The sequence below is a fragment of the Mesoplodon bidens genome, assembly GCF_964165515.1.
Source record: "Mesoplodon bidens genome assembly, chromosome: 1".
Lineage (NCBI taxonomy): Eukaryota > Metazoa > Chordata > Mammalia > Artiodactyla > Ziphiidae > Mesoplodon > Mesoplodon bidens.
This window is the reverse complement of record NC_138176.1, coordinates 82,748,741-82,768,638: the sequence shown is the minus strand read 5'-3', so window position 1 is coordinate 82,768,638 and position 19,898 is coordinate 82,748,741.

Genomic DNA, 19,898 nt, shown 5'->3' with positions numbered 1-19,898 from the left:
CAAGGTAATCAGGGCTGGTTTTATTAAGGATACACACCTGCATCAATACTGCCAGGCAATTATATTAGGCATGGATAACCTCTCCCCCACAACAGCTCCATTGGTAAGGTTTCCATCAAAGCCTTTTATCTCCTCAGTCAGAGGGCCCTCAATAATATCAGGCCGAATAATATTTTGCTACAGTCATCCAAGAGCCAACTCTATTATCCAATCGTAACAAATAAAAGAGACACAGACAAAGAGACCCAAAGGCCTGAGACTCTAACCCAGGGTTTGGGACAGTAACCTGATCATTTGAGTACCTCAGTGGCTGCAACCTTTTATGCTGTCTCCCTTAGGGTGGGACTCTAACCCACAATCCTGAGGAGGTTATTAGACAATTTAGGCACAGGTACGTTTTGACAACGTTAACTCACCAAAAGACATCTGATACAGGAGCTGTTTCTTCTCTAACACAAAGAGCCTGGAGCACAGCAGCAGGGAAGCAGGAACCTCATGGCCGACTCCCTGGACAAAGTTGGTCTAGGTGGTTATTCAGGGTTGGTGGCGATGGCCCATACTTTGCCGGGAACTACAGTGCCTGGGGCAGGCAGTCGCAAGACCTAAGTCCCTTTATGCTCACCAAAGTTGTCACCAAGCAAGGTCTCACTGCCCGAGGTGCATAGAAGCTAACACTAAGGCATTGGCTTTTGAGATAAGAGAGAACTTTATTGTGAGGTCAACCAGCAAGGAGCAGAAGGCAGGACTCTCAAAACTGTCTCCCCGATCCAGGGTTCTGGGCAAAATTTAAGGAGTTGGAGGAATTTCAAACTCGGGAGTTGACTGGCTAGTCTCCAATCAGTCCATATAAGCTACTCGTGTTACTGGAAGCCAGATTTTCCTTATTGAAGCATTTCTCCCTTCATAAAGGGCTCCGGTGGCAACATTTCTATTCTTAAGTTCCGTAGACTGACGATTCTTGGTTCCGGGGTCATCCTAGAGACAAGGGTTCCTGTCTTGCACATGTGCAGTGCTGTGTCTGTAAAATGACTCCAGGTTTCATTACTCAACAATCTGTTTTAAGAAAGCAAAACCAGTTTAAACTGATCAGTGTTTTAGGTGCTGTTTCAGTTTTGTTTCTTGATCTAAGTTCAGCCCCTTCATGTTACCAAGTCACATAAAATGGCTTTCAAAAGGCCCAAATATTTGTTCATGTTTTTATTGAGTTATTGATTCCCAGTGTCAGCCTACTCCAGTTGGAGCCTTTACCAGCACCAGGAGTGGCTGTTTTGACTTCACTGTCTCAGTCCTACATTGTGGCTGAAGCAATGAGACCAAGTTTTGTAATATCTGAAGCTCCTTCCCACTGGTTAATGAAATAACCTACAGTCATTTCTTCAAATCCCGGTTCTCCATCCACAGATTCAACCAACTGTGGATCTAAAATATTTTTAAACATTCTAAACAACAAGGATTTACTGTATAGCACAGGGAACTATATTCAATATCTTGTAATAACCTATAATAGAAAAGAATCTGAAAAAAATATTAATATATATTTAACTGAATCACTTTGCTGTACACTTGAAAGTAACATAAATTGTAAATCAACTATACTTCTTTAAAAAAAAAATCCAGAAAGTTCCAAAAAGCAAAGCTTGAATTAGCTTTGCTTTTTGGCAACTATTTACAAATTATTTACATTTAGGTTCTGCAGCCTCTACAGAACGAGAAATTTCCTTAGGTCTTATGTTCTTTACACTTCTGGTCCTTCCCTGGTCAGCTTTCATATCTCTATGACAATTAAATGCTTAGAAAGGAGCATTTTCAGAGAATTAAGAGAAAATGTCCATACAGGATCAAAGCAAGAGAGCTGAAGTTCCTAAACCTCTGGTCTCATCAGCCTCCCAACATATGAGCTACCTACTGTCTTGCTCCTATACTGTCTAGGTTTGTGGGGTGGGAGGGGGAGGATCAATACTTTTCAACCATGATTTGTCCCATGAAATCCTTTGACACAGATATATCTCCTTTTTTGGAACCAAGAATTAGAAATGTCATTACTGCCACAGTCAAAATAAGAGCCAGTTGGGCTTCCCTGGTGGCGCAGTGGTTGAGAGTCTGCTTGCTGATGCAGGGGACACGGGTTCGTGCCCCGGTCCGGGAAGATCCCATATTATGCAGAGCAGCTGGGCCCGTGAGCCATGGCCGTTGAGCCTGCACATCCGGAGCCTTTGCTCCACAACGGGCGAGGCCACAACAGTGAGATGCCCGCGTACCGCAAAAAAAAAAAAAAAAAAAAGAAAGAAAAGAGCCAGCATTGGCTGACATATTGACCATCTTCTCTAGCTTCTTGCTGTGTATCCTATTGGAACCAAGTCAAGAATTTCTACAAGTCACATGTCCAGTCAGCCATGGAGAAAGTCCAGATACTTTAGGGATATGGTAAGATTCTAGAATTAGTGCACCCAAAATGCATTGCTATGTATAATATATATAGTTTATACATAGTATAAAAAGGTGGCTCCTTGATTTTTGTTGTTGATGTTTTTATTATGATCACTGCAGTAGATTATTTTCTTTCTCTTTGATTTAATTGTTTTGATTCCCCTAAGAGTGAACAAAAAGTTCGTGAAATTAAATCTTTCTATAGAACTGGGATGAATTTATTGTTCTGTAGCATAACTGTCAGCTCTAATTAGTTACTTTCTATGGCTATGAGAATATTTTTTCCCTTTGGTGCTCAACACAAATAAAACGATTCCCCAAAAAAATTTTTTGTAAGAGACATTCTGTATATGACCAGACAGCTGCTGTTTTTCTTAATCAAATATAGCCTATGATGCCCAGAACATAATAGAGCTTGAAAAAGCCATAATTATAGAAACCTCAGTAAGTAGAAGTACTTACTATGAGTCACACTCATTTCTGAAGCAAAAACTATATCTATTATATGTAATTTCAGCTGTAAATGCTTGGCATTTTGTACAGTTGTACGAATTTGATCTGTGTATAAGAATAAACAGATGTTTGTCTTAATCTAAAGTTTATTTACTTTTGGTTGTCATTCACACAGATACATTCATTATCAAGAAAAGCTTTTATGAATGAAATGAAGTGATCAATATATTCCATTAATAATCTTTAAGCATACACATACATCCAAGGTATGAAACTAACTAAATATATATATATATATTTTTTTTCTTTTTTAAAAGACTTAAACAATATTTGTGTTTTTAGATTGAAACATTTATTTTTTAAAATTTTTTGGCTGTGCTGCTTGGCATGTGGGATCTTAGTTCCCTGACCAGGAACCGAACCCTCGCCCCCTCCAGTGGAAGTGCAGAGTCTTAACCTCTGGACCGCCAGAGAAGTCCCAAAACATATTTTTAATAGACTTTACATTTATTTTTTATTTTATTTTTTATTTTTTTTATTTTTTTTATTTTTTGCTTTATAACAAATTTAATCAGTTATACATATACATATGTTCCCATATCCCCTCCCTTTTGCGTCTCCCTCCCACCCTCCCTATCCCACCCCTCCAGGCGGTCACAAAGCACCGAGCTGATCTCCCTGTGCTATGCGGCTGCTTCCCACTAGCTATCTACCTTACGTTTGGTAGTGTACATATGTCCACGCCGCTCTTTCACTTTGTCACAGCTTACCCTTCCCCCTCCCCATATCCTCCAGTCCATTCTCTACATTTATTGATTTTTTTTTGTTACCATGCCTTTCTACTTGGCCTCTGTTTGTAAGAAGAAAGCGGAAGTTTCCCCAAATATTTCACCAAATCCTTACAAATATGTAAGTGGTTTTAAAATGGTAAGCTCTAGAATGACCACTGCATTGCCCCTTAAACATCTGCAAAAACTTGAGAAATTCTTACTTTTTTTGCTCTTTTTTTTTTTTTTTAAGGGCTTCAAATGCTTGGCTATTTACTTATTTATTTATTTATTTATTTATGTCTGTGTTGGGTCTTCATTTCTGTGCAAGGGCTTTCTCTACTTGTGGCAAGTGGGGGACACTCTTCACTAAGTTTAAATTCTTCCCCACAGAATTTCTGGACCCTATGCAAGTAAAGGAAAGGTACAGGCTAATATTTTAAGTATTCCTATAGTGGGTTCTCTTTGAAAATTCTCAAATTGTACATTTTCTTTATTATTATTATTATTATTTATTTTTAGTTTTAGTTTTACAGGCACCAAGAGAAGAAACACACAACGTAGTCTGTGGAATTAGGCAGCATGACAACTATAGTTCTTCCCCATTCTCTGGGAATTTTGAAAAAACGTTCTTGCAAGTCACAGAAAGTCCAGGGATACTTATATAAACTAATAATTAACTATCAGAAAGAGAAATTAAGAAAAAAATCCCATTTATAATTGCATCTGAAAGAATAAAATACCTAGGAACAAATGTAACCAAGGAGGTAAAAGATCTACACTCTGTAAACTATAGGACAATGATGAAAGAAATTGAGGATGATACAAACAAATGAAAAGACACACACTGCTCATGGATTGGAAGAATTAATATTGTTAAAATGACCATACTACCCAAGGCAATCTAGAGGTTCAATGCAATCCCTATAAAAATACCAATGGCATTTTTCACAAGACTTGAAAAAACAATTCTAAAATTTGTATAGAAACACAAAAGAACCTGAATAGCCAAAGCAATCTTAAGAAAGAACAGACCTGGAGATCACACTCCTTGATTTCAAACTACACTAGTCAAACTATATGGTACTGGCATAAAAACACATATATCAATGGAACAGAATAGAGAATCCAGAAATAAAGACACAATTATATGTCAATTAATCTACAAAACAGGAGCCAAGAATATACAGCGGGGAAAAGACAGTCTCTTCAATAAATGGTGTTGGGAAAACTGGACAGCTACATGTAAAAGAATGAAACTGGGGCACTTTCTTAGAACACATTAAAAAAATCAACTCAAAATAGATGAAAGATTTAAATGTAAGACCAAAACCTGAAACCACAAAACTCCTAGAAGAAAACATGGGCAGTATGCACTCTGACATCAGTTTTAGCAATAATTTTTTGAATCTGTTTCTTGAGGCAAGGGCAACAAAATAAAAAATGAACAAACACACTATAACAAACTGTAATAAAAAGCTTTTGCATTGTGAAGGAAATCATCAGCAAAACAAAAAGACAGCCTACTAAATAGGAGATGTTTGCAAATGATATATTCAATAAGGGATTAATATCCAGAACTCACACAATTCAATATCAAAAAAACCAACAACCTGATTTTAAAAATGGGCATAAGACCTGAATAGACATTTTCCCAAGGAATACATACAGATGGCCAACAGATACATGAAAAGATGCTCAACATCACTAATCATTAGGGAAAAGCAAATCAAAACCACAATGAGATATCATTTCACACCTGTCAGTATGACTATCATCAAAAAGACAACAAAAAAATGCTGGCAAGGATAGGGAGGAAAGCAAATGCCTGTGCACTGTTGGTGGGAATGTAAATTGGTGTAGCCACTATAGGAAACAGTAGGGAGTTTCCTCAAAAAATTATAAATAGAACTACTGTATGATCCAACAATTCTACTTCTGGGCATTTTCTCAAAGAAAATTAAGACACTAATTGGAAAAGATATACACACCCCTATGTTCATTGCAGTATTATTTGCAATAGGCAAGTTATGGAAGCAACCTAAGTGTCTACTGATAAATAAATGGGTAAGGAAGATGTGGTATATATATACAACGAACTATTACTTAGTCACAATAAAGAGTGAAATCTTGCCATTTGCAATGATATGGATAGACCTAGAATGTATTATGTTCAGTGAAATCAGTCAGGCATAGGAAGGCAATTACTGGATTATTTCAGTTGTATATGGAAGCTAAAAAAGTAAAACAAAGAAACAAACAAAACCAAATAGAGACAGACTCATAGATACAGAGAAAAAACTTGTGGTCACCAGAGGGAAGGGTGTGGAGGGTTGGGTGAAATAGGTGAAGGGGATTAAGAGGTACAAACTACCAGTCATAAAATAAATAAGTCACGGGGAGGTAGTGTGCAGCATAGTTTTATAGTTAATAATATTGCAATAATTTTGTATGGGGACAGATGGTTACTAGACTTATCCTCGTGATCAATTCATAATGTACATAAATGTCAAGTCAGTATTTTGTATAGCTGAAACTAATATAATATTGTATGTCAACTATACTTCAATAAAAAGATAAAAAGAAAGAAATGAAAAGATTAGGGTTTTTTTGTTGTGTCATTCTTCCACAGATAAATTTTATGTAAATATTAATATATATATATATATATATATATATATATATATATATATATATATATGTTACATTATGTATAAAACTCAAAGGAAACAGAGAAGGGCATTCATTGGGATGAAAGCAAACAGAAAAGGAGTGATAAGAAATGTGGTATTATCATGACACTGAGTTTCTAAGGTTATTGTATGATTAGAATCAACATTATAATAAGAAAGCACTATGCAGTAATTATCCTATAGAAATAAGTCATTATAAAAAAGGATTACTGCAAGCTTAACAGATATGCAATATCTATAAAGTCAAACAATTTGCTGAGTCAAGGAAATAGTAAAGATGATTATCATTACTGCAGTACTAATTCCATTTCTTAACATTTACTCATTTTCTAAAAGATGCATATACACCCACCATGAAGGATGAAGATGAAACAAAATTCATTAAAATAGTCATTTTGAGATTATAGGAATATGGATAATAGCAGATGAACCTTCTCTGCTTCTATTTACTTTTTTTTTTCTGGAGTAATTAACAGAATACTACTAATAACTGTCCAAACAGTTTCACTATGAGAAATCAAGAGACATTGAGTGGTGACAGAGCATATGGTATCTAAAGCAAGAGTGTGCTCTCTAAATAAATGACCAAGCCACTGTGTCAGGGAGGAAGAAAATTGAGTTTTGGCTGCTGATAGACATTGTTCCTGCTTTTCCCACTTGACATTTCTGGCTAGTGTGGACCAGAATGTGCATGCTGCTCAAATCTGATCATTTTTTCCCTCAGCATGAAAGGATGCTTGGATAATATGATAATGGGAATGGTAACTTCCTACATTTTTGAATTCTAGGATGATTTAAAATTACTTTTCATCTAAAACTTGGCTAGTTTCTTTTGAAATTTATGTATTTCATAATCATAATACTCTAAGTTTTATAAGCCTATTTTTTAAACTTAACTTTTTGATTAAATTCCCTTTAAATGAAATCTTAATGTGGTAGTTTTAGGGAGGTTTATTCCAAATAAGCATTGGGAGACTTTCGTGGCATCAGGATATCAAACACTCAAGTCCCACATGTTTTGGGACAGGGAGTCTCGTCAGGCTGGCTTTGCCTCCCAGGAGAACAGAACCCCGCACAGCCCTTGGCTGAGCAGAAAACGACCCGGCAGCTCCTCCCCAGAGCTGTCTTTCCTGCAACTGTGAAGTGAGATGGACGCTCAGTTCCTTAACACAGAACTTTGGGGAAAAAGTTTCAGCGAGAACCCAAATTACTTTATTGGAAAATTATATGGATTTCTTAAGTAATGAATTTAGGGACAAGTATAATAATTTCCAGTTCATATTACTTAAGAATATTTCCCCATAGAAATCAATATGCATTCACTATGCTTTATTCTGGAAATTAACCACAAGTGTAAATCCTGAGAATATTGAATAATTGATTCCTTTTGCACTAATTTTATTTTGGGGTCTACTTCCTGAGGAACCTGATTTACAATATGTACTTTATGGTGAAGATGTTCAATGATTTAAAAAAAATAATTATATTAATATGCATCAGATTCCTTCATTTTTCTTTGAACTTCTCGACAACTTACAAAAAGGTGCATGAAATTTTAAGAACCTGAAAATCTGTCTCCATGGTAATGAGGATTAAAAGTATTTGAAACTTGTGAAGTATTGACTGTGGAATGTATGAGCCCATATACTTGGCATGCTAACCTGCCTTTAGAGGAAACATTGCACCATTCTGCTAAAATTTTCCCTATGCCCATTTATTCATTCACTAAATATTGCTTGTTTTCTCTTGCAGACTGCAATTTCTTTAAGGGATTGTCTTTTTTTTTTTCTTTATAATTAGGGTATGATTTTTCACCTTATCACATGGTTAGAGAATATCCAGTTGATGAAATAATTAAATCCAGAAATTTGAAAACTCCAAATGGAGAGTTTATGGGTACATCTACAACATTAAATTGTTACTATTATGTGTTTGGGTAACAGAGAAAACAGTGTCACTTGCAAATTTGATCTCGGCCCCAGGCCCTTCCACAAATAGGAGTTATATGAGATTCCTTCTTTAGTCACACATTGAATCCAATAATCAATTAAATGTAATATATTCTCTGTGTCTTCTATGTCAAAATTGCCAGTTTTTTATACTACTTCTAAAGGTTGAGAAAATTTTCAATTAAAGATTATATTTCTTTTATCAGATTTTGACTTTAGTCAGGAGACATGAGCTGTCTTTATAAACTCTGAGTAATTTGTATTACACTGAATGTTAGCTGTGTATGAAAATCATGGAAAATTTTAAAGAGTCTTATTTAATACAAAAGTCTTTGAAGGAGAATCTGAAATACTTTTGAAAAAAATTAAAAGGAAACTAAATGACTACAGAAAATATGTATTTTTTTTTCTCCTGAAGCTAATAATGGGGAAAAATGAGAAGAGATTATAAAAATGTCATTAAAAACATGCAATACAGCCTGGTTGCTGAGAGCATGACACCTGAAGTCAGATGACCTCTTTGTCATTTTCTGGCTCTGTCACTTACAAGCTGTGTGACTTTGGGTAAGTTATTAAGGTACTTGTGCCTGGGCTTAATCATAATAAAAATAGGGTGGTGATGATAATAATATTGCCCACCTCAAAGCATTTTTCTGATGATTCACTGGGCTAATATATAAAATAGTTAGCTCAGTGCTGTAGCCCAGCAGATGGTCAACATGTGGTTAATAAGAATGGCTGTAATTCTTTCTCATGACTATCATATATTGGCATCACTTGTATTTCCTCTCCAAATTGAAGGCGAGTATGAAGTCTTCACTTATTGGCTCTATAGATGCTTCTCTTCAGTTACAAGGAACAAAAAACAATCTATTTTTCCTGACAACTTCTGAGACAAAACGATGGAAAAAAGTCAGATGGTTGCAGTATTTGTGCTTCAGGAACTTGACTGGAAGCTGTTTCTATATTGTACCTTATTTATGTGCACCTGCTCCCAAATTGGAAGCTTGAAATGACACATCTGCCAAGAGTTTAGATCCTCATATGATGTTGCCTTTACCCAGACAGATATGCCAGCCTGTCCGAGCCTTCCATTTTGTAGAGCAGGACCTTTCTTAGTATCATCAACATTATCCTAACCACATCCTCATAAGCAGCATGATTATTTTTCTGTCAAGAGTATTTTCCCATTACACTAAAAGGTAAGTATTTGCAGCATCTGTGGAATTTAAAATTATTGTTAGAGGATTTGGGATGTCTAAAAAACATTTTAAGAATCTTAAATGTATTGCATCTGGGAGTAGTGTATCTTGATCAACTAAATGGCTTTTTGTAGTCTTTATACCTCATTGAATGTCCATACATTCTATTATTGCATAACTATTATAACGGAATATTACAGCACACAAGTTTTTATCAAAGGAAATATAAAATCAAATTATGCAACATGAAATTGTTGTGGTTGAACAGAGCCTTGGGAATGGAGGGGGTGAGGGTGATGGGACCAAGGCAGATTTTCTGAGAGCTTGGGGATGGTCAGACCTTGCCTGTTATGACATCAGAGCACTAAGAGGTCCTGTTCCATTTATAACCTAATGAGACCGGCTCCTCTCTGTTTCTCTTTAGAACCAGTAAGGACTGTGTTATGCATATTGTCTGTAGTTATTATTATTATTATTAATCCTTTATGCCCTTTTAAGTAGCTTAGTATCATGCTTTAGAATATTAAAAAAGTAACCAGATCTCTAATCACACTTGAAAAATTTCCCAATGATCCTGTTTATGTACATGTCATTGGTATTTCCCTTTACTAAATGTAAATTTTAATCTGTAAAAACGGCTTCTTGATTAATATCTGTGTTTATTTGCTTTCAGGTACTTAATCTGTGTTCTTGGTTTTGATTACCTTAATTTAAAATGTTATTATTTTATTTGCATACCTAAATGACTACACATTTTCTTTGACATAATTTAGACATTGCCCTGGATTGGAGTCGTAGGGGAGGCAAAAGTCTACCTTAAGTATCTTAGGGTTTCTTCCTAGCTGGGCCTGAGAATTAAATTGACATAAGACAGATCAACAGGACCAAAACCTATGAAGTTATTTAATACAAGTTTTATGTGAGGCGGGAGCCTTCACAGGAATAAAGACCCAAAGAAATGGCAAAACTTACTTGCTTTTATATTAGGTTGACAAAGAGAGGCAATTATGGAAAAGTAAGTAACTAGACTATGTGGGGAAGCTAAAGGAAGAGAATTATTATTTCAACAAGGTCTGTTGGTATAGAATTCTCTTGGTCTTGAATTCTCATTCTTGATACGAATGTCACTTTCCTTCTGCTGTAGGGAGGACACGTCACGTGGGAATTTCATCTCCCACTTTTAAGAAAAAGAAGGAATGTCAGAGTGTTTTTCTTATATTTGCTGTTTGCAAATGCCTATAACTCAAATAGTCAATATGCCAGATCAACATATTTTGGGATGGTATGTTCTGAATTCCTTCAGGGTTGAGAGTATTATCATTCAGTAAAGAGGGATTGAATTAGTTATTTAAAAAGAATTCCACTTTATATTCCATTTGTTTGTAGTATATATATGTAAATTAAAATTTATTATAATTTCTCACTATGGTCTTTCATTCTAGACAACTTAGAACATTGTATTTTAAAAATAAAACATACTAATTACTATACACAGGTAATGGGTTTGTTCAATTTTAAGAAAAAAAGATTTACAAGAATATCTTTCAATATTGAAATTATATTTTATCATCAACAAACTAACTTAAACATAACTTTTAAAGTGGTATCTGTATCTACATTTGTAACCTACTTATTGAGGTATGATTGACATACTAAAAGTTCTACATATTTAATGTGTACAACTTGATGAATTTTGAGATGAGATGAAACCATTACCACAATCTATGCCATAAACATATCCATAATCTCCAAAAGTTTTCTCCACCTTCTTTATTTATTATTACTATTATTTTTGTGACAGGAACACTTAAATGAAATCTACCCACTCAGCAAATTTTTAAGTACACAGTACAGTATTATTGACTATAGGCACTGTATGCTGTACAATAGATCTCAAGGACTTATTTATCTTGTATAGTTGAAACTTTTCACTCTTTGACTAATACCTTACCCCTATATAATCCTTTGTACCTTATAAATGAAAAATGGAATTCCTCATTTAAGCTTATCTTTCTCTATAAAATCTCCATTAAATAAATATACATTTTATATTAAAGTATAAAGTAGGCAATTGAATAATTCATATTGTTTTGATGATACGAATTACAAAGTATTATAAAACCCTACATTACTGAGAATTGATGTCCAACTTACCTGCTTCCTTACAATTGCTTGACAAAAGGGATGAAATATTAGTTTTAAAATAAAACTTTCAGCATCTCTAAAAACAGTATATCTTGGGTAAATTGGCAGAGTTCTCTGAAAATTTGATCTAGAGAAAAAAAGTACAAATTCATTATTCATTAATTAAACTAAGCAGAAGAACAAAAGGATTTTATCAATTTTACACACACAAAAAGTCTGAGGCAAAATGTTTTATGCTCTTAAAATTACAAAGAAATAAAAACAGTTAAGAAATGTTCCCCATCTTCCATAACATAAACTCTGCCATGCATTTTAAGATTATGTGATAAATGAAAAAATCTATGTGTTTGTGAAAATTAACAAAGGATTAATTGAAATCACACCCCTAGTCATGTAATCAGGTACAATTTTATTTAAATATACAACATATATTTTACAAAGAAATTTAAATTCACCATATATCTGGTTCAATTGTGTTTAAGAATATAACAATAAATAGATTCTTGAAGTCAAAATTTAATTAAAATGTCAATTTGTTTATAAAGATATTTACAAAAAAGTATGTGTTCGGTCATCTAAGAATATGCTTTCAACTCTTCCTATCAGTTATACATTAAGTCTTTATGAAGCGAGTAACTTAGTTATGTGATAATTTTTAACACAGGAGCCGTCTGCACTTTGCAAAAGTTGCATAACCCTTGACTGTGTAGACAATGGGCCTGCCAGTTTTCCTGCAGAGTCTTTCTTGTCCAGCAACTATAAAGTTGTTAGTGATTAATCTAACATAGATGATTCCAGCCTTTTTTGGTACTTCATAATAATCATTCATCTCTGTCTGCTGTGCAGTGTATTAAAGTACTAAATGGGTCTGGTCAGGAAACTTTTGTTGTTTCCTTTAAACGATGGAACACTCTACCTGGAGCATGACACTAATATACTCTGCTTCTTTGTGCTGCTGATCATTGAGCTATTGTGTTGTGATTTTGTATTGAATTGCTTTTTATATCTGCTTTACAAGCCTGATTTTTTCCTAGTTATCTGGCCCAATCATAAGCCTTAGGCTTCCTGGTCTACCAAGGAACTTTATTTCTATACAATCTCAATGTTCACATGTTTTACCTGGACTTTTTGTTACCACTTTGGTTACATAAAGAGGCTGCACCTAGATTTTCTGTTGATCCTGACCTTCTGCTTTCCTTCTTGGTCTCTGTAATTCCCTCAATTTCTTCAGACCCTGCTGTGCCAATGATTCTCTCATCTTCTTTCTCTGCATATTAGAAAATTCTACTCATCTTGTCTCTATATTGGAAGCAATATCTAGAAATATATCTCCAGGAAGAGTGTTCTTAGAGTCCCATATTCCTTTATATCTGACAGTTTCTACTGTGGGATGAGTCCCTGTTATGCCCTGCTCCCCAAATAATAACTGTTTTATTGCCTTTATTATTTTCTCCTAACATTTAATACAGTAGACAAAATCTGGACCTTGCATTTAAAATATAGAACCCCTATATTAAAACTTTTGAGTATTTTCAATGTTAAACTCCTTCTTGTCCCTGGATATATAATTATATAATTATAAATGATGAACAAAGGTGTTTAAATTTTAGATTAAATTCTCAACATCTTTGCTCCCAAAAGATCCAGCCTTCTCCCCCACCAGCTCCTCTTTTTTCTTAATCTAATATCAGTACCTTTCTTTGCTGTTTCCTCTTCCACCCATTTCTGTGCTTTAAATTTAGATATTCTTTTGAAGCATTAGCTGCAGAAAAGTTTAGCTAATTTCATTCCATTCCAATGGACAGATTCCCTTGTGCATATAATGGATAGAGTAGAGCGTGAACTCTTTAATTCAGTGATTTCCAAATTTGGAAATGAGCATAATTATCTAAGTTCAAAAAACTAAAATTGTTACTAGATCTGGGTGTACGCCTCAGGATCAGTATTTTTTTTTTTTTTTTTTTTTGGTATGCGGGCCTCGTCACTGTTGTGGCCTCTCCCGTTGTGGAGCACAGGCTCTGGATGCGCAGGCTCCACGGCACGGCCATGGCTCAAGGGCCCAACCGCTCCGCGGCATGTGTGATCTTCCCGGACAGGGGCACGAACCCGCGTCCCCTGCATTGGCAGGCAGACTCTCAACCACTGCACCACCAGGGAAGCCCAGGATCAGTATTTTTAAATAGATATCCTTTGGTATTTCTGATGAAAAACTAAGTTTAACAAATGCTATTCCTAGCTGTCTTTCTACATTTGGCCTCCTTCATTCTACCTACCCTCCCCATGTTCTGGTCAGATTGGCAGCTATTGCAGTCACCCTTCATCCAAGGCTTGCCCTCATGATGCTCTCAGTCCCCTAAGTTCATTCTGATGTCTTGCACCTTCACTCATTCTCTCAACACCTCCCTCTAATCACCTGTCTTTATTTGACCAAGGCTACACTCCATGTTTTTCAGAGCAGCAATTATCTCATCTAATGAATGAATCTATTTGGTCCATTAATGAATGAAGACTAGAGGAGGCATACAGATTTTCTTTGTATGCCTGGCAGGAATTAAGTTTCTTTATTTTGAAATGTCCATTCACAGTTTACTTTAACGGCTCTATTTTAGTGCGTCTTCCGGGAAGATAATTTATTACTAGAGGAGCTCTGTCTTTCCTGTTACAGGAAAAACATTGAAACCTCATTTTCTAAAAAAATGCAGTTTGAATTCTGTCCAAGTAAAACAGATATACACATTCTGCACACTAGGCTAGTAACTATAAATAAAGATGATGATTTCATTGTGCTAGCAAGTGGTTAAATTTAGACCATAAGTTTATGTGAATATTTAGGTCCAGGTACGAGTTTGTACTTTCTCTCCAGCATAGAATAAGCTATGAATTTTCTGCATATGTCGACAGCCTTATTGTTTCAGATTTTAACAATAGATGAAAAATATGCTACTATGAACATTTAGTACCAGGAGCACAGCGACTGCATATATGGGTTTACTAGTTTTGTGGCCACTGGAAGGCCACATTAAATTCTCTTAAATCCTCTAAAAATTATTTTTGGAAGAATCTTGCCAGGATTAATAGCATATTACTGAAAGGATATTTTATCTTATGTCACAGACAGACACATAGAATGGGTTTAGCTTCTTTCTCTCTATGATCAGTTTCCATAAAGCATCAAATGCTGATGCCCAGTACATTGTGCTGCATTCAGTGCTCCATGTCTATCCTTGGCCTCTATGATCATTTTACATTCAGAGCCAATTTGAAATCAGAGTCACATACCTTTTCTTTGTTATGAGAGGACTGAAGCAGAATATTACATAATACAGATAACTCTGTTTACCAAGGAAGCAGTTGATCCTTAGTCTGGTTTGCCAGAGGGTGTTAAACTTTGGAATATTACAACTAAGGATGTAGGTATCAAAGGAAAAGTTAACATGGAATGTTTGAATTTCTACCTTTACATTCTTTTTGTGCCTATCAGTAGTTCTTCCTCTATACAACTCTAACAAAGACATTTTTTTGTGTGTGTCTTCAAGCCTTAACAAATAGCTTTCTTAACAACTCCTTCAATTTCTTCTATGAATTGCCAGGTTATGATTTCTACTACAGATTTATTCTCATCCAAAAAAAAAGCAAAACGGTAATGTTTTCTGCCTCATACATATATTTAATTGATATCTTTTTATATACCCTATGAATTACTAGGAAACTTGATATAAAAGAAATGTTCTTAAAATCAGAAAAACTTGATTTTTAAAAATAAAATGTAAAATTAATCTTGCATTTAGAGTTATTGTGACAAACTATCAAATTTTTTTAAAAAAATATTTGAAGCCATTACTGTAGAACCTGGAGTACATGCCTTTATTAGGGTCCATGGGTGAAATGCTTTGGTGATCCAAGACTAAGCCCAAATTGGTCAATTCAAACCAAAAATGTGGGGGTTTTGGTAAGCTCCACAGGGGTCTTATCTAAAGGGCATACAAGGAGAAAGCCCTGGAAGGTAGGGGAAACTGTTGATTACAAATAAAGGAAATCATATTAGGAGTTTACATTTGCTATGACTGAGGAATGTTATCTAGAACTTGTGCCTACATGAGGGGCTAATGTGAGTATAAGGTCACTGTAGGCTCCCAGGTCAATCCAAATGGATGCTGAGGAAGCAATACCATGTAGTAGCTTAGCTAACCTCTTGAGATATAGATATAGATATAGATGTCAATATAGATACAGATAACGTACATATATCTATAGACAGATATATGTATAGTTTTTTGGAGGAAGATTTTTTACTTCAAAGTCTTTTATCTCAGCAGGATATAGAAATCTCAAGAGACAGTATTATTTTCTCCAGAATTATTAGTAGAGTTTTTCATGGAGAAAATGTAGCTGTGTGCGGTTCAATTAATCCAAATCTATTTTAGACAAAACTTTGAAAGTAACAATAAAACAAATGATTATAATCTAGATACTTGTAAAATTCCTGAATTTAAAGTCAATTTTCATTTAAGTACCTTGTCTGATAATCTCTTACTGTATTCACCCAATATATTATTAAGAATTAATGTGTGAATTGCTTTTCTTGTTTACTCTCTCCTTTTCTCTCTAGGTACCAGACACCTCCTTCTATCTCACCATTTACGACTACTGGCAGATGGCCACCAATTTCCCTTTACAAGGCCCTATGAAGATACTTGCCCTAGATTTATTTTTCACTCTCAAGGTGTCATAGAGGACTGGGTGTATATGATCCTTTCATAACGTTTTATCACTCTTTGTCACAATACCCAAATATCTTGTCATGTTTAATTTATTGCCAAATTGTTATTTTCCAATTGTACACTTTCCAATAACATGAAGCTACTGAATACTTTGCATAAATCTAATCTCAGGAATTATACTGAGATTGTTTTAATAGCTTTGAATAGAAAAAGGTAGATGTATCAAGATAAGGGCTGAAATGTCTTTTCTTATTGAGGACTGACATTTCAAGTGGACTTCTTGACATTTACAACTGAGAAGGCTGTGCCATTGTTAACTGTTTTACTACTAGCCTGGTGGTTTGTTTACTTAATTGGTGACAGATCTTAGCCAGATTTTAATATGTCCCTATTGCAAGATTTAAGCTTTAATAGCTATGTCTAGTTGGAGGACACACAGAAAGCACATATGTCCCTTTATTCTGTAATTTGCAGAGATTGTAGTGTTTAATAGATTTTTTTAACTTAATTTCATACAAAGTATATTACATTTTGGTTACAATAACTATTTTTCTATTTCACACTTAACTGACTTGTTTGAAATATACTTTAAATGTAATTCATTATGCTTGATAATATAATCATTAACCATGTTATATGTAGAAATTTTGCATTTCTCAAAAATTTGAAGTAATCTCAATCATAATACCATAGATATACAAAGCATATCTTTTTATCTTAAAACTGAGCTTAAAACTGAATTCCTAAATGAATTCTTAAATTTTGTATAATTATTTAATGTTTGATGTTTGGATCATTGAAAACCTATGTCCATGGCATTCGGTATGCATACATAATTAAATACATCAGGAAGTTTCTATATAAATTTTTTAAACTGGTTTTGGGGAGAGAAGTATTATGTTACCATAAATGAAGGATATCTTTGATAAGTAACATTATTCGTCCGTTTCTCATCAAACACAGTTTTAGTAACAAAAACAAAAGCAGATGTTTTCTGTGAGGGACTGTATAGTGCAATGAGCTTAAACAAAAAGTTTGGAACTAAAGTGCTGTTGCTTGCATTTTGGCTCCATTATTTATTGGCACTATGACTTTGAGCAAGACACCTAGCTTCTTAGAGCCTCATCTAGTCACAGTGGTTAAGTATACAACAAGCATTAAGCTTTGGAAGAGGCTACTGGAACATAGTACTACATGAGAGTTGCCCTATCCCTGAGGGCAATTCTCACTGTGGATTCATCAAAGTAAAAGTAGAAATGGTTCTAATTAATTAATTAATTAACTAAAGGCATGTCTATGACCCAGTAGATGAATACACACTATTTGGAGCTACAGAAAATGAATAAAGCTTAAGGCAAATTAAAACTAATAACTAGTAGCCTTAGATAGAGTTAAGAGGATATTGTATATAATTTCAAGAGCAGGTTACTATAAATAAAGAATAACCAGAGAAAGAGAAAACATACTTGGAAATTAAAAAATAGATTTGTTGAAAAAAGTATTAAAGTAATTAAACTAAATACTAGAAAGGAGGTAGCTAAAGGCCCAATTATAGGTAAGCACCAATTGTAAGAAGATAAAGTAAGCAAATATATGAGGATATAATGAGAAAAAAAAGAGAGACCCATAAAATTATAAAATTATGAAAGGAAATTTAAGAATGTACAACAGATATAGATATATATACAACAGTTGTTCCAGAAGAGAGTGATGGTAAAGAAGAAAAATGATAAAAGATATAATATATTTATATAGCCCTGGCCTGAGCAAAGTCTTACTTTTTCATAATAGTTTTACTGAGTGACAAAAATATTTAAATACTGCTGTATTTAACTTCCTCCCCAAAATTCATGTTAGATTCCAATCTAATGCCCAGTGTGATGGTATTTGGAGATGGGGGCCTTTGTAAAGTAATTAGGTGACTGGTATAGTCACTGGTATGCTATTCCAGCCCTGGAGAGTGGAATTTGTATCCTTTAAAAAAAAAAAAAAAAAAAAGGATCCAGAGGGATCCCTTTACCCTTCTGCCATGTGTGGTTATAGCAAAAAGAAGTTAGCTCTCACTAGATATTGCATCTGCTGGAGCCTTAATTTTGTTCTTCCTAGCCTCCAGAACTGTGAAAGATAAATGTCCGTTTTTTTTTTTTAAGCTACCCAGTGTATGATGTATTATTATAGAAGCTCAAACAGACCAAGACAAAAATTGGTACCAAAAAGTGGGCCGTTGTTATAACAAACATGTAAAATGTGGAAGTGACCTTGGAACTGAGAAATGAGTAGTGGCTGGAAGAGTTTTGAAGTGTGTGCTAGAAAATGCCTGTATTGCCATGAGCAGACCACTGAGGGCTAGACTATGAGAGTCTGGAAAGAAGAGAGTTGTAGAGAAAGTCTCAATTTTCATACAGAATACATAAGTAATCTTGAACAGAATGTTGGTAGAAATACGGACAGTAAAAGCCATTCTGATGAGGTTTCAAATGAAAATGAGGAACATATTATTGGACAATGGAGTAAAGGCAATATTTGTTATAAAGTGGCAAATAATTTGGCTGAATTGTGTTCCTGTACTGGAGTTTTGTAGAACGAAGAACTTGTAAGCAATGCAGTTGGATATTTAGCTGAAGCTATTTCTAAGCAAAGTGTTGGAGGTGCAGCATGGCTTCTTTTGACTGCTTAGAGTAAAATACAAGAAAAGAGAAATAACTTGAAGGTAAATTATTCATCAAAAGGGGCTCTTCCCAACCCTACATCTTAACTGGCTTACAGAAACATTTCTCCATATTGAGGATGAATCCCTTCCAGTCCTATCTGACACCAGGGTCACACTATTGGTGCCCAATACCACTAGAATAAAACAGTCCCTGCCTCAGAGTACTAAAACAGTTCAAATGAACCTCAAGAAGTTCCTGTCTCTGAACCTATTCACCTTTGTTTAGGCTCTTTGAGAGATACACATCTTTTTCTCCTGAGTTCCTCAGCCCTTATCCATTTATTAGGTTGAGACTTCTTACAGAAGTATCATAACAGAATTTATTTTTCCCAGAAGGGGGAAATAATTCTAGAATTTGATAACAGTCATCAAAGTAACAGACCAGGTGAATTAAATAACACTTTGACATCTTTTTTTTGTTTCATCCCCGATGGTACTAAAGCTGACTCTGGAAACACTGAAAATTTGTCTCATTGAATCAGTGACCACCTTCCTTATGGACAAAATCTTCAACTGAAATTGGCAAAATTCACAGTGCACCTTCCACTAAGATTCTAATAGATTCTTCAAAAATTCTTCCCAGAATTAATCAATATCCTATAAGTAAAGAAGCCCTTCAAGGCATAAAGCCCATAATAGAAGATTTTAAGGCTAAAGTCCTCAGAACCACTTGTACTAGCGCCTGTAATGTTCCTGTTTTACCAGTGAGAAAACCTAAGGGTCGAGGGTGGAGGTTTGTCCAGGACCTTTGAGCAATAAGTGATGTTATTACCTTTTGATACCCTGTTGTTTCTAATTCTCATACAGTACTAACAGCCATTCCCATCAGAA